Below are 10,966 nucleotides of genomic sequence, written 5' to 3'. Positions count from 1 at the left end.
CTGTGACCCAGTTTACATTCGTTGCAGCCTCTCACCCGCATTGCATGAATTCTGTCTATGCCTTAGCACTGTGACTCAGTGTACATTCGTTGCAGCCTCTCACCCCGCATTGCATGAATTCTGTCTATGCCTTAGCTCTGTGACCCAGTTTACATTCGTTGCAGCCTCTCACCCGCATTGCATGAATTCTGTCTATGCCTTAGCTCTGTGACCCAGTTTACATTCGTTGCAGCCTCTCACCCCGCATTGCATGAATTCTGTCTATGCCTTAGCACTATGACTCAGTGTACATTCGTTGCAGCCTCTCACCCCGCATTGCATGAATTATGTCTATGCCTTAGCTCTGTGACCCAGTTCACATTAGTTGCAGCCTCTCACCCCGCATTGCATGAATTCTGTCTGATGCCTTAGCTCTGTGACCCAGTTCACATTAGTTGCAGCCTCTCACCCCGCATTGCATGAATTCTGTCTATGCCTTAGCTCTGTGACCCAGTTCACATTAGTTGCAGCCTCTCACCCGCATTGCATGAATTCTGTCTGATGCCTTAGCTCTGTGACCCAGTTCACATTAGTTGCAGCCTCTCACCCCGCATTGCATGAATTCTGTCTATGCCTTAGCTCTGTGACCCAGTTTACATTCGTTGCAGCCTCTCACCCCGCATTGCATGAATTCTGTCTATGCCTTAGCTCTGTGACCCAGTTTACATTCGTTGCAGCCTCTCACCCCGCATTGCATGAATTCTGTCTGATGCCTTAGCTCTGTGACCCAGTTTACATTCGTTGCAGCCTCTCACCCCGCATTGCATGAATTCTGTCTATGCCTTAGCTCTGTGACCCAGTTTACATTAGTTGCAGCCTCTCACCCGCATTGCATGAATTCTGTCTGATGCCTTAGCTCTGCGACCCAGTTTACATTTGTTGCAGCCTCTCACCCCGCATTGCATGAATTCTGTCTATGCCTTAGCTCTGTGACCCAGTTTACATTAGTTGCAGCCTCTCACCCCGCATTGCATGAATTCTGTCTATGCCTTAGCTCTGTGACCCAGTTTACATTCGTTGCAGCCTCTCACCCCGCATTGCATGAATTATGTCTGATGCCTTAGCTCTGTTACCCAGTTTACATTTGTTGCAGCCTCTCACCCCGCATTGCATGAATTCTGTCTATGCCTTAGCTCTGTGACCCAGTTTACATTAGTTGCAGCCTCTCACCCCGCATTGCATGAATTCTGTCTGATGCCTTAGCTCTGCGACCCAGTTTACATTCGTTGCAGCCTCTCACCCCGCATTGCATGAATTCTGTCTATGCCTTAGCTCTGCAACCCAGTTTACATTCGTTGCAGCCTCTCACCCCGCATTGCATGAATTCTGTCTATGCCTTAGCTCTGTGACCCAGTTTACATTAGTTGCAGCCTCTCACCCCGCATTGCATGAATTCTGTCTATGCCTTAGCTCTGTGACCCAGTTTACATTCGTTGCATCCTCTCACCCCGCATTGCATGAATTCTGTCTATGCCTTAGCTCTGTGACCCAGTTTACATTCGTTGCAGCCTCTCACCCCGCATTGCATGAATTCTGTCTATGCCTTAGCTCTGTGACCCAGTTTACATTAGTTGCAGACTCTCACCCCGCATTGCATGAATTCTGTCTATGCCTTAGCTCTGTGACCCAGTTTACATTCGTTGCAGCCTCTCACCCGCATTGCATGAATTCTGTCTATGCCTTAGCTCTGTGACCCAGTTTACATTCGTTGCAGCCTCTCACCCCGCATTGCATGAATTCTGTCTATGCCTTAGCACTGTGACTCAGTGTACATTCGTTGCAGCCTCTCACCCCGCATTGCATGAATTCTGTCTATGCCTTAGCTCTGTGACCCAGTTTACATTCGTTGCAGCCTCTCACCCCGCATTGCATGAATTCTGTCTATGCCTTAGCTCTGTGACCCAGTTTACATTCGTTGCAGCCTCTCACCCCGCATTGCATGAATTCTGTCTATGCCTTAGCTCTGTGACCCAGTTTACATTCGTTGCAGCCTCTCAACCCGCATTGCATGAATTCTGTCTGATGCCTTAGCTCTCTGACCCAGTTTACATTCGTTGCAGCCTCTCACCCCGCATTGCATGAATTCTGTCTATGCCTTAGCTCTGTGACCCAGTTTACATTCGTTGCAGCCTCTCACCCCGCATTGCATGAATTCTGTCTATGCCTTAGCACTGTGACTCAGTGTACATTCGTTGCAGCCTCTCACCCCGCATTGCATGAATTCTGTCTATGCCTTAGCTCTGTGACCCAGTTTACATTCGTTGCAGCCTCTCACCCCGCATTGCATGAATTCTGTCTATGCCTTAGCTCTGTGACCCAGTTTACATTCGTTGCAGCCTCTCAACCCGCATTGCATGAATTCTGTCTGATGCCTTAGCTCTCTGACCCAGTTTACATTCGTTGCAGCCTCTCACCCCGCATTGCATGAATTCTGTCTATGCCTTAGCTCTGTGACCCAGTTTACATTCGTTGCAGCCTCTCACCCCGCATTGCATGAATTCTGTCTATGCCTTAGCTCTCTGACCCAGTTTACATTAGTTGCAGCCTCTCATCCCGCATTGCATGAATTATGTCTATGCCTTAGCTCTGTGACCCAGTTTACATTAGTTGCAGCCTCTCACCCCGCATTGCATGAATTCTGTCTATGCCTTAGCTCTGTGACCCAGTTTACATTAGTTGCAGCCTCTCACCCCGCATTGCATGAATGCTGTCTATGCCTTAGCTCTGTGACCCAGTTTACATTCGTTGCAGCCTCTCACCCCGCATTGCATGAATTCTGTCTATGCCTTAGCTCTGCGACCCAGTTTACATTAGTTGCAGCCTCTCACCCCGCATTGCATGAATTCTGTCTATGCCTTAGCTCTGTGACCCAGTTTACATTCGTTGCAGCCTCTCACCCCGCATTGCATGAATTCTGTCTATGCCTTAGCTCTGTGACCCAGTTTACATTTGTTGCAGCCTCTCACCCGCATTGCATGAATTCTGTCTATGCCTTAGCTCTGCGACCCAGTTTACATTAGTTGCAGCCTCTCACCCCGCATTGCATGAATTCTGTCTATGCCTTAGCTCTGTGACCCAGTTTACATTAGTTGCAGCCTCTCACCCCGCATTGCATGAATTCTGTCTATGCCTTAGCTCTGTGACCCAGTTTACATTAGTTGCAGCCTCTCACCCCGCATTGCATGAATTCTGTCTGATGCCTTAGCTCTGCGACCCAGTTGACATTCGTTGCAGCCTCTCACCCCGCATTGCATGAATTCTGTCTATGCCTTAGCTCTGTGACCCAGTTTACATTCGTTGCAGCCTCTCACCCCGCATTGCATGAATTCTGTCTATGCCTTAGCTCTGTGACCCAGTTTACATTAGTTGCAGCCTCTCACCCCGCATTGCATGAATTCTGTCTATGCCTTAGCTCTGTGACCCAGTTTACATTCGTTGCAGCCTCTCACCCGCATTGCATGAATTCTGTCTATGCCTTAGCTCTGTGACCCAGTTTACATTCGTTGCAGCCTCTCACCCCGCATTGCATGAATTCTGTCTATGCCTTAGCACTGTGACTCAGTGTACATTCGTTGCAGCCTCTCACCCCGCATTGCATGAATTCTGTCTATGCCTTAGCTCTGTGACCCAGTTTACATTCGTTGCAGCCTCTCACCCCGCATTGCATGAATTCTGTCTATGCCTTAGCTCTGTGACCCAGTTTACATTAGTTGCAGACTCTCACCCGCATTGCATGAATTCTGTCTGATGCCTTAGCTCTGCGACCCAGTTTACATTCGTTGCAGCCTCTCACCCCGCATTGCATGAATTCTGTCTATGCCTTAGCTCTGTGACCCAGTTTACATTAGTTGCAGCTTCTCACCCCGCATTGCATGAATTCTGTCTATGCCTTAGCTCTGTGACCCAGTTTACATTCGTTGCAGCCTCTCACCCGCATTGCATGAATTCTGTCTATGCCTTAGCTCTGTGACCCAGTTTACATTCGTTGCAGCCTCTCACCCCGCATTGCATGAATTCTGTCTATGCCTTAGCACTGTGACTCAGTGTACATTCGTTGCAGCCTCTCACCCCGCATTGCATGAATTCTGTCTATGCCTTAGCTCTGTGACCCAGTTTACATTCGTTGCAGCCTCTCACCCCGCATTGCATGAATTCTGTCTATGCCTTAGCTCTGTGACCCAGTTTACATTCGTTGCAGCCTCTCACCCCGCATTGCATGAATTCTGTCTATGCCTTAGCTCTGTGACCCAGTTTACATTCGTTGCAGCCTCTCACCCCGCATTGCATGAATTCTGTCTATGCCTTAGCTCTGTGACCCAGTTTACATTTGTTGCAGCCTCTCACCCCGCATTGCATGAATTCTGTCTATGCCTTAGCTCTGTGACCCACTTTACATTAGTTGCAGCCTCTCCCGGTGCCTATAAGACGTGAAGATCTGCAATCAGAGACTTTCAGAATTAAGTTTTGTTGGGGAGGGGTGAGACATTTAGGGGCTGTGTTTAGTTTGACATATGTGAGCATTTTTGTGTATTGAGGTTTTAGTTTTGTAAGGCAAAAGGCCCCGGTTTTGATGTGATCTGCACCTGTTTCAATAAAGCGGCGTTGTTCACACAAACCAGCGTCAGTGTTCTGTGCTCCGCCCCCTCTTCCCCAATAGTTGTGGCCTCTCCAGGTGTCTGTAAGATGGGGGGAACCTGCAAGTAACTGGGCAGGTCAGTTCTCAGACTTCTGAGGAGATGAGTGTGACAAATGGGACTCCTATTGTTGCAAGTTCTTTATTTGCAATTCTAAGGCCATAGTCTGTGTCTCCATCCCTAACAGGCCCCGGATGTGGGGCAGCCAAGCTCTGTGACCAGGGATTCAGTCCCCCAATAAGAGAGACTCATTTGGCTAGCAGAGTACAAGGGCAAGGCAATTCATGTTGCCCTGATAGAGTGAAGCTGGTAAGTCAGCTTATTAGGAAGGACCAACAAAACATATATATCTCCTTTGCCATTAATTTGTCGACATCATCAAGTACTTCCTTCCAGTCCCTCGTCAGCTTGGGACAGTGACAGCAGGTGAGTGACTGCTCCTGTGATTCCACAGCCTCTCCATCACAGGGTTGTTTTTGGAGGACACCAATGGGGCATATTTATGAGAGCCTTGTGTCACGTTTGCACCAAGGCTCGGAGTCAGATTCCGCAGAACACACTGAAGGAGTTTAGTTTATTTATTTATTTATGCATAGTTATTTAAAACCACAATAAACACCAAAAAAAGAACAATGAATTTACAAAGATTACACATCAAACACATTTCATCAAACATTTTTTCAAAATGGTAGAAAAAGAAGGAAGCTTTTATAAAAGCATATACTGTTTGTAAAATGTGAACAGCGTTACTTATTGGAAACAAGATCTTTTTATCTGGCTATTCCTGATACCTGGAGGTATTTTGTGTCCCTAAAGTGCATATGTGCTGTGCTGTTTTAAAAATGCAATGATATTAGCAATGTTACATAGAAATTAGACATGAGGTTATAAATGATCAAAATATTGCAATATAAACTTCACTTATTTTTTACAATCTCATGTGCCAGCCAAAGCCCAGCTGTATCTAATAGTTTTTTCCCGGTAATATTTAAACATTTTGTATAACAACAGTTGATCACTGGGTCTCTAGATTTTAGACATGCCATGACAACTAATCACAAAGGGAAGGTCCCAGGGGTATATTAAAGACTCTACCTGTTGAATCCCCTGAACAGAAATGACACCAACATAAGTCAACAGTGAGTCTGCACAAACAAACAAAGTACCCAAATATACAAAATACTAAGGAGAAGTTTACCAGAAACGAGTTCCCATCAGTCCACCATCGAGCCCGCCCTTCATCATCTGGGATCTCTTTTGACACATATGACTATTGCTGTTGAAGGTGAAAAAACCTGCACTGGCTGATAACAACCATGTACCAGGAAAAACCACAGCAAATATGTAGATGTGAGAAATGGCGTGTCTGGTGGAGTACTGAATAGCAGTGCAAAGAGAAAATGTGTTGTGAAAAGAAAAAGAAAAGGGGTTCTAAAATTAGGTCGTGATCAGGGACAACAATTTTAAAAAACACCGTCACACTCCTAAGTCAATAAAAACAGTTCAAATGAGTGGCATAACAAATAACCACTTAGTAGATATGTAAGGTCGACATGTTTCTGCAGTCTAATAGAGTCTCGAGATCTCCTGCTGCTTCCTCAGGACCATTAGTGCTACTGCTAAATAAGATCAAATGGATCAAACAATAAATAAACCATATCACCTGGATAGTGTAGGTTACTGTACAATCATCTTCCCATCCCACTCGATGAGAAGGAGAAGCCCCACCTCACCTGGCGCGAGCTCAGGTAGTGGATGCACCGCACTATCCGTCGGTACACCGGTCGTCCCTCTAAGCTCAATCTTGGGGCTTGAGCTTAGAGGGACGACCGGTGTACCGACGGATTATTGTTTGATCCATTTGATCTTATTTAGCAGTAGCACTAATGGTCCTGAGGAAGCAGCAGGAGATCTCGAGACTCTATTAGACTGCAGAAACATGTCGACCTTACATATCTACTAAGTGGTTATTTGTTATGCCACTCATTTGCACTGTTTTTATTGACTTAGGAGTGTGACGGTGTTTATTAAAATTGTTGTCCCTGATCACGACCTAATTTTAGAACCCCTTTTCTTTTTCTTTTCACAACACATTTTCTCTTTGCACTGCTATTCAGTACTCCACCAGACACGCCATTTCTCACATCTACATATTTGCTGTGGTTTTTCCTGGTACATGGTTGTTATCAGCCAGTGCAGGTTTTTTCACCTTCAACAGCAATAGTCATATGTGTCAAAAGAGATCCCAGATGATGAAGGGCGGTCTCGATGGTGGACTGATGGGAACTCGTTTCTGGTAAACTTCTCCTTAGTATTTTGTATATTTGGGTACTTTGTTTGTTTGTGCAGACTCACTGTTGACTTATGTTGGTGACATGCCATGACAGCCTGCCTACAAGTGCGGATTTCCCGCTCATTAAAAAATGTTTCAGCATTTTTCTTCTTTCGTTAATTTGTCTCGGGCATACACAAGTAATGTGTATAATGTTCTCCTCCCCTATGTTACACAGTCTATAGAGAGTTTTTGTAGATATTTTATGCTATTCATTTTCCTCACCTGGGGCTTTGCCAAAACACATGAAATCAACTTTCAATATTCTTGGCAAGCCTGCTTCTAGGTATGGTTGAGTTTTGATCACCGACCAGGCATGGAGCCTGGTGGTAAATTTTTCTTTATCATTTAAAACAGATACGCCTCCATTGATTGTTTTGATGCAAGAAGGTGTCCCTTCCTGCACAAAAACAATCCTGCCAAGAATACAGATACAGCCTTGCACCCAGTCGCGGCTGCTACCTAGAAGCAGCACTGGGGCGGGTGAGGGCGCAGGGGCAGGCGCGGGCGAAGGGGCAGGCACAGGTAATAGGTGTAAAACAAACAGATTACTTACCTCCCGAACGGCCGGCTGGCTGGCCACATCTCCTGTGTCCGGTCCGTCCTATTCCTGGCTTCTTGTGAGAAGCAGGAAGCCCAGGGCTTCCATACTTCCGCAGCGAATCACAACGCTGCCATGCAGCATTGTAATTGGTCTGAGTGCCGTGACACAACGCTCAGCCGGGGCTGGAGGGTGGGTCTGTTCTCCATGCAGGTTTTATGGCAGCCTGCTTGGAGAAATGGGAGAGGGCGCATGACTGTATTGGGTGCCATAGCGGAGGAACCGCCACTGCCTGCACCGTGATGCAAGGGAGCCTGCATTGATGCTAAGCTGCGGAAATAGCACCATCAGGGGGAAAAGACAGGAATGCACTGTATTGAATAAAAATGGTGCACTCGTGTCCTTTCACTTTGATGTAGGGCAACGCGGCATGGCGACTTGCTGCATTGCCCTATGCCAAAATCCCATAAATGGGGCCCCATCAGGCGCGCAACACCCATTGGGCTCACCGGGCTTCAGCCCCCCCCGTCGTCTTCTTCAGCCCGGGCTAATTGACACGCACTGAGATGACTGCGCATCGGAGCTGAGAATGTCATTGTTATTGATGCATTCTGAGAGGCCCGGCAGCCCGAGCCAGCCAGCCTCTGAACAGTATCAAGTAAACCCCCAGCCCCCCCCTCTTGTTTTCCTTTACTAGCGCCGAGGTGATATCCTTGCCTGAAGGCAGGGATTTCACCTAAGCACTTGATGTGTTCAGCATGGGGTGGGAGTGGGAAGATGCACACAGCAGGGGGAAAGGGCTGGCCAGTGCAGGTGACGCTTTTCCTTTGTAAAGGAATTTCTGCTGGTGTCATATCCCAGGGTTTGCTGTCTGTGCACTTGTATGGATGTGTATTCCATACAAGTGCACAGACCGCAAACCCTGGGCTATGACGCCAGAAGGAATTAATTTACAAATGAAAAGCTTCACTTGCACTGGACATCCCATTCCCCCTGCTGTCCATGCACTTGTAGGGAATTCACATCCACAGCGCACCTCACCAGATAAATGGTGAACAGGGCCATGTATCTTTCTCTAAAGAGGAGAGTCCCCTCCGAATATGAATATGTAGTGTAAGTTTGTAGTGTTCATTTTTTGGGGTGCTAGTGGGTAATTTTAGGGTTCAGGGTGGGTTACGAATTGGGGTGCCAGGGGGTAATTGTAGGATTCTGAGTGGGTATGGGTTTTAGGGTGCCAGGGATAATTTTAGGGTAGTAATGGGTTTTGGTGTGCCAGGGGGCAATTTTAGGGTTCAGGACTGGTATGGGGGCCAGGGGGTAATTTAGGCGTTCAGGGTGGATGTGGGTTTTGGGGTGCCAGGGGTAATTTTAGGCTTCAGGGTGGGTATGGGTTTTGGGGAACCAGGGGTAATATTAGGGTGCAGCGTGGGTATGGGTTTTGGGGTGCCAGGGGTAATTTTAGGGTTCAGGGTGGGTATGGATTTTGGGGTTCCTGGGGTAATTTTAGGGTTCAGGGTGGGTATGGGAATTGGGGTGCCAGGGGGTAATTTTATGGTTTAGGGTGGTAATGGGTTTTAGGGGGCCATGGGGTTGTTAGGGTTCAGGGCAGGTATGAGTTTTAGGGTATGAGGGGGTGGACATTTTAGAGTTTAGGGTGGGTGTGGTTTTCGGGTGTCAGGGGGCAATTTTAGGGTTCACGGTGGGTATGGGTTTTGGGGTGCCAGGGTGTAATTTTAAGGTTTAGGGTGGTTAAGGGTTTTGGGGTGCTATGGAGTTAATTTTAGGGTTCAGGGTGGGTATGGGTTTTCGGGTGTCAGGGGGGCAATTTTAGGATTCAGGGTGGGTATGGGTTTTGGGGTCAATAAACAAAGTTTGGTATTGCACTCATTTGTTCAAAATTGTATTTCAAATTAATCAATTTTCCATAAGTCGTTGGTGCATAGGTAGGTACCCTACTGAGCATTTAGGGTATGTAGTATATCAGGACATGCGTGTTCTGTAACTACAGGACACCCTCCTACTTTGCACTCCTTTTTACTTTTCAAACATGGTAACTCCAATTGTGTAAGTATCAAATCATACTGTTTATTTAAACATTCTTTTGTAGCGAGTGTTCATTTGAGAATTGTATTTCATTCATACACATTTACATGTTCATCTTGTCATGACAAGATGAACATGTAAATGTGTATGAATGAAATACAATTCTCAAATGAACACTCGCTACAAAAGAATGTTTAAATAAACAGTATGATTTGATACTTACACAATTGGAGTTACCATGTTTGAAAAGTAAAAAGGAGTGCAAAGTAGGAGGGTGTCCTGTAGTTACAGAACACGCATGTCCTGATATGGGTTTTGGGGTGCCATGGGGTTCATTTTAGGGTTCAGTGCGGGTATGGGTTTTGGGTTTGTGAGGGGGGGACATTTTAGGTTTCAGGGTGGGTGTGGGTTTTCGAGTGTCAGGGGAGCAGGGGGGCAGTTTTAGGGTTCAGGGTGGGTATGGGTTTTGGCAGTGGCGTCACTAGGTGGGTGCGGGGGGTGCGGACCGCACCGGGTGACACCAACACATGGGCTGACACCAATCTGCACTGCAGCCTCACATCTGCTCTCACCTTTACTGTCGCTCCCTGTGCAAGCTTGTTCCTCATGCTGTTCACACTCGCCAGCGTCTCGCAGGAGATCTGCAATTCTTGACTACAATTTTCTTTGCTCACAAGGCAACTCTATAGCAGCCTAGCTCACCTGAGGGTGCATGGTTTCCTATTTTTCAGTATCTTGCACAGTCTTCAGTTTTTCAGTGAACCAGTTCCAAATTTCAGCTTGCTTTTCACTACAGTGCAACCTGTTGATCGCACTCTTGTTTATACAAATCCAGGGAAGACAGATGGAGTAAGAGAGAGAGGGAGACAGAGGGAGCTAGAGGGAGTAATACAGAGAGAGGGCGCTAGAGAGAGCAAGACAGAGAGAGAGGGAGATAAAGGAGTAAGACAGAAAGAGAGAGGGAGCTAGAGGGAGTAAGACAGAGAGCGAGAGAGCTAGAGTGAGAAAGACCGGAAGAGAGGGAGCTAGAGGGACTAAGACAGAGAGAGAGGGAGACAGAGGGAGCTAGAGGGAGCAAGACAGAGAGGGAGAGGGAGCTAGACAGAGAGAGAGGGCGCTAGAGGGAGTAAGACAGAGAGAGGGAGCTAGAGGGAGCTAGACAGAGAGAGGGGGCTAGAGGGAGTAAGACAGAGAGAGAGGGAGCTAGAGGGAGCTAGACAGAGAGAGGGAGCTAGAGGGAGTAAGACAGTGAGAGAGGGAGACAGAGGGAGTAAGACAGAGAGCGGGAGCTAGAGGGAGCTAGACAGAGAGAGGGAGCTAGAGGGAGTAAGACAGAGAGAGGGGAGCTAGAGGGAGTAATACAGAGAGAGAGGGAGC

The sequence above is a fragment of the Lissotriton helveticus genome, chromosome 5_1, assembly GCF_964261635.1.
Source record: "Lissotriton helveticus chromosome 5_1, aLisHel1.1, whole genome shotgun sequence".
Taxonomy (NCBI): Eukaryota; Metazoa; Chordata; class Amphibia; order Caudata; family Salamandridae; genus Lissotriton; species Lissotriton helveticus.
Note: the sequence above shows the minus strand (reverse complement) of the source record.